Source organism: Agelaius tricolor, unplaced genomic scaffold (assembly GCF_023055355.1).
Source record: "Agelaius tricolor isolate 1412-34295 unplaced genomic scaffold, bAgeTri1.0.p SCAF_2, whole genome shotgun sequence".
Lineage (NCBI taxonomy): Eukaryota > Metazoa > Chordata > Aves > Passeriformes > Icteridae > Agelaius > Agelaius tricolor.
Window position 1 is genome coordinate 18,688,570 of NW_027269262.1, and position 6,000 is coordinate 18,694,569.

A 6,000-nucleotide genomic window follows, 5' to 3' on the forward strand; every position below is an offset into this window, starting at 1 on the left:
TGCTGCTATCACATAATTGATACACATCCAGGAAGATTTTAGAAAAAAAAATGTAATTGGTTACAAGAGTGCCCTTAAAATAAATAATTAAAATAAAATATTTGAAGACCATTTTTGAAGAGTGATCAAACACTTTTAACATTATAGGGGTATTTTTTGTAAACAGTTCTGTAGAACTAAGAAAAGGAATTGCTTTTCATTTATTCATAACCTGGGATTCAGGAAATTTGGGTTTGATTCCATGTTCTTTCATTCCCTTTCTAAAAGATATTTGTCAGGTTTTTAACATCTTATTTTTTAAATGATAATTAAAGAAGTATGAAATTTACAAGAATTAAAATATGTCAAGGCATCTGAGATGACATGAAGTCAGTAGAATTAGGGAGCCCAGTGCACATGTAAATTATGTATGATCAGTATCAGACATGTATCAGTTAATGTCTTCTGGTTTTACACACTATGGCTTAAAAAACACCCTTGCCGAGTCAAGATGTTGAAGTGGATGTCTCCCTTTCTGCCAAAACCTCAAATGCTATCAGAGTGTCAAGAAGCTAAGAAAATGTATAAAAGGGCACAGATTTGAGAGAATGTTTTTGTTTTAATTTCCAAAAATAGGACACTAGTGCATACTCATTTAACATAATCTCAAATGTCCCAACAATGCAAATCACAACATTCTGTAAAATACTTTCTGCATATGAAGTGGTTGAAATACTTCACTGGCACAAAAATTTCCACTTTTTAAGTTAAATATTTATGATATACACTATTGGTGCTGAAATAAAGCATTCAGCTAAGAGTGGAAGTATCTAAGGAAAGTCAACTATTAAACTTACATCACAAATGTACAGAATTGCCAAATGATTTCCTTCAGAGAAGAAGGAAAAAAAATCATCCTTGCCCTCTCAAGAAAACTGAAAATGTCAATACTTAGGGAATTTCATACAATTTCTCTGTGAAGTCAGAATATAAAAGATTATTAATATTTGGGTTTAAGACTTCTACCACACAAATCTGAAATTACTGCTATTCTTGTAACACAAATCTGCAAAAATGATAGTGAGTCAAAGAGCAAGGATTTGGAAAGCAAAGACAGTAAATTATGTCTCCTACACAAAGATGGTGTTGAATATTTTATAATTTCATGATTTTTACTTATTTTATATATTGGCTAAATTTCACTGTTTGAAATACAATCACAGTTACTGCAGATTTACTCTAGGTTTTGGAAGCAGAGTTCATTGTAAAGCAAAGACCAATAAATGACTCAATAGTTTACTAATAATATTGTTCTAGAGATTGCCTTCAAATAATTCTTGCCTTGACAATAAGATTTCCATATCCTCATTTTACACTGCTAAATATTTGGTTCTGCAGATGCTATATTCATACTAGGTTTACCTCCATTATTGATGTGAGAGTTAAGGCTGTGTTGCTATGGAATACCAGATCTCTACTGAATGAATACAGGAATAAAAGGTAATAATTCGCTGGGTTAAAGGCATTTAATATTGCATTAATGACTGTATTTTACTTGTTGAGATTCGAGGTTGTACTGGTTTTGCAGTTATATTATTACTTTTATTATTATAAATGTTATTAGCATAAACATTCAAATCCTGTGTGTATAAAAACATATTTGAGCTTTGAAAAACTTAATGAAAGCAACTAATGAAATGACCCCCAATAATAACCCTACTGAGGTGACACTTAAGTGTGAATGAAACTCAAATTTTATATTACACTCATTCACAACCTTTTTGTAATGGAAAATCTATAATAAACGGAATCCTTTTTTGTTCTTATTTAAATCAAGAATCAGATAAGTAGTCAGAGCACCACCAGCTGCTGCTATTTTGAGCAAAACTAAGAAAAGTACCTGGAGATTTTTGGTGGGACTTTGGAGTGTTGGATTTTTTTTTAACCTATTTATTTAATTCATCGGCTTCTTTTATTCAACTTTAGTTTTCAACTAAAATTTCCAGGTTTGTTTTTTTTTTTTTTCTTAATCTTACTTTCATGCCTGTTTTTCCAATGGAATTGCTTCCCAGGACTCAGGGAAATCTTGTCAATGTGTATTAATACCTGATGGATGGAAGTAAACAAGGTGGAGCAAGGTGTTTCTCAGTGGTGCCCAGTGACAGGACAAGTGTTAATGAACTTAAATTGAAATGCATGAAATTCCATTAAAATGCAAGAAAAAAGGTGCTTTATTGCCAGGCTGTTAAACAGTTGATCATATTGCTCAGATAAGTTGTCATGTATCCAGCCTTGGAGATCTTCAAAAGCCAACTGGATTTTTTCCTGAGAAACCTGCTGTAATTGACCCTGCTATAAACAGGGAGGCTGGACTAGATAATCTCCAGAGGTATTTTCCAGCCCCATCCATTCTGTGACTTGTGATAAAATCACACTTGGACTCCTTAGCTTGAGGAAGCTCAATAGCAGTAGGGGCCTAACTGCATAAGCAGAGTAGAATCATAGAATGACACAATGATTTGCGTTGGAAAGGGACCTTAAACACCTTATTTCCAACTCCCTGGCATGGTCAGGAACACCTCCCACTAGATCAGGTTTCTCAAAGCTCCATCCATAGTAACTATGATTTGTTTCAGTGAGACAGCTGAGGTAGGAGTGAAGGAATAGAGTAGTAATCTATACAGTGACTAGCAATGAGGACAGGATGGAGAGGGATAAATTACTTACTGCAATTTCCAGTACAAGAAGTAAGGGGCATCACATGAAACAAGTAGATGTAAGGGTGAAATTAAAAAAAAAAACCAGATGTGGTTCTTCACATGATGACTAGCTGAGGGAGTCATGGAGGCTCAGAGTTTATACAGGTTGAAAAAGACGTTTGAGAAAGTCCTGAACAACTGATAGTTTTTGGGTTGCTTAATACATAGGGATCATATCTGGCTGAATGTGTTTTTGAATAGTGCTTGATTAGCATCTGAGAAGTCTCATAACATGGTTGGTTTCTTGGTGTTTTTCTGGGATCTCAGCTTCTGCCAGTGCTGAGTAAAAGTTTACTACCCAAGTTTTACTAACTTATTTTCCTATTATGATTTTATTGTAAATTTACTTGATCTTCATATCAGCATTCCTTCAGTTCTAATTTTCCAGATCACATAGATAAAAGGCTTTTTTCTTATTTATTACATATCATATGCTTATATGCATGCATATTTTGGTATTTCCCTCATATTTTAACCATTGGAATTTCTGTATTTCCTTCAATACTGCACACCTTATATAGACCTTACACTTTTCTGTCTTTAACAGGGACAATAACACTGATTGCTGCTAAGGCTGAGGCTTAGTCTGTATTTAAAAAAAAATCATTGCTGCATAAAGAAGATAACCTCTACAATACATGTCCTCTTTTGCATGTGTTTCACTTTGTTACCTGTCTTGAGTACATCCCTGTGTTCCAAGAACACCTGAAAAAGAGAGAGGAAAATGAAGTGACTGACTAGAAATGGGGCCAGTATTAGTCCACTGTTCTAGAATGCAGACTACTGCTCTACAGCTATTTGTTGTAATGGTAGAAGTGATTTATTGATTTCAAATATTGAACACTCTGCATTTACACTCAAATGCATGTTTTTCTACTGTATGCCTCCATAAAAAAGGACAATTCAAGAAGCATACACAAAAAGGTGTATGGTGAGGAAATGAAATCATATTAAGAGGGGTCACAAATAAATATGCCTTGAAAGCTTGTCTTATATTATTTGGTCATATTACTGCAGTAAATAGTTCTATTTTTAATTTTATATATTTAATTTTGTCGTTGGAGTTCATTTTGTCAGAGCAGTAAGTGAGGTCAGAGGATACATTTAATATTATTCAAATGCTTCCATTGCCTTCAGCCCCTGCTGCTTTAGGTTGTTTGGGTTGCTTTGAAATTGGATCTTTATCCCCCTGTGTATTCATTATGTTCCCAGTTGTGGGTCTTGCTGTATAAATGACTAGAGCCAAAGTTTCACACCAGAAACATCAGACTAAAAAGTATAGGACACAGGAGGACAGGTGCAGAATTGTAGTTTGGGTTTGCATAAGATGTTTCAGAATGAACAAACATCAAATTAATGTTCTGCCAACTTACATAGGCAACAATCAGACAATGAGTGTGAAAAAGAAAAAACACTAACTGCAATAACAAAACCTGTAGAGTATTTTCTCCTGTTCTACCACAGTATGTAAAAACAGATCCTCTCTGTGAAGGGAAGGAGACACAAAGAGTAGGAGATGAAGGACTCTGGAGTTGTTTTGTCCTCTTTTTTTATGGCTATTTGTATTTATCATCCTTTTGTATCTATAAATAACAAGCTAACATTTCTTAGCTCAATTGTGTTTTTAGTCTTAAATTAAGAAAAATATTTTTTATGAAATGAAAGGGGAATTTGTATTTTTTATTTTTATACTTTACTGTATTTGAAGCATTTAAATAGAAATGCTTCAAATACAGTAAAGCAAGATATTAATTTTCATTTCATAAAAGGTGAAATTTGAGAACAAAAATTCAGTTCATCTTTTTCAGGTTTTATGAATTTAACTCACCAATGAATGATTATTGCTTCTAGTAATGCTGTCCTACAGTTGGTAAGTGCTACATTTTTCTTTCTAGGACTAATTTTTATGATTGCAATTCTGTTTATTTAACTTAAAATTTTATATCACATACATTAGGGGTTTTTTTGCTTGATCCAAATGATATGATTGAAATAGCTTAATATCATGTGTTATCAAGAGACCACGGTAAGTAACATCAGAAAAACGACTTAATAGAAGCAATTTGCTGACCAGAGATGTTCAAAGACAGATACTGATGTCTGAATTGTTGCCTATCTGGAGATAGTGCTTTATTACCCAAGCTGAAAGCAGTGCTTGAGTTCTCTCTTGATGGTTATGGAGAGGAGAATGCTCTCTCATGGCTCAGATTTAATGAAACAGTATCTTGACTTGACAACTCCTTTGGGTAATTGCTCTAGAAAACTGTTGCCATGAGCAGAGTGAGATCCCCACTTCAAATACTCAGCAGCAGAGGAGATTTAAGTACATGGGAAGATCTAAGTGGGACCATTCTTCACATTGAAATGAACTGCAAGGGACTGTAAGGTACCATATTTTCCTTATAAATGGTCTCCACTGCTCTTCTGTAATTCAGAGACCAGGCATGCATTTACACAAAGCATTGTAAGATTAAATAAAACAGGGTAACATGCATCAGAAATAATGTTGCAAACCAAAATTGTTCTCTCCCTTTTGTTCGAAGTCTCTGAGCTGACCAGGCTGCATCATGCATTTTATTTTCTCTCTATACAAAAATCTGCCCTTTTTTCTGCATGTGAGAGAGGCCCTGTGAAGGATTAGCCCCAGTCAGTACCTAAGCACCATATAGCCACTCACTCACTCTCCTCCCCAATGGGCTGGGGGACAGAATAGGCAGAGGAAAGTCAGATAACTCATGGAACAAGTTAAAGACAGTTTAAAAAGTGAAGAAAATAGAAAAGCATGAAAAAAAACACATACCAAGACCAAGTGATGAACTCATCTCCACCCCCTACATGGGGACCAATGCTCAGCCAGTCAAAAAACAAAGACTGCCTCCAAGAAAAATCTTCCCTCCAGCTTTATTGCTAAGCATGACACCATATGGTATGTAATATCCCTTTGGCCAGCTCAGGTAATCTGGTCTGTCTGTGTCTCCTCCCAAAATCTTGTGCATCCCCAGCCCTCCTCACTGGAGTGGCAGAGTGGGGAAAGTAAAACCTTGACTGCTCAGCAGTAGCCAGAAGATTTGTGTTTATCAGTGCTGCTTTCCTCTCAGGTGCAAAGGGTTGCTATGAGGAAAGCTAACTCCATCCCAGCTAGACCCAGCACAGCCTCCAAAGGGGTGGTGAAGAACAACTAACCTGAAACTTCTTACAGACATCTACGTTCCATACATGACTTCATTTACACACAATTGAAAACATGCCCTGCAGAGTATTT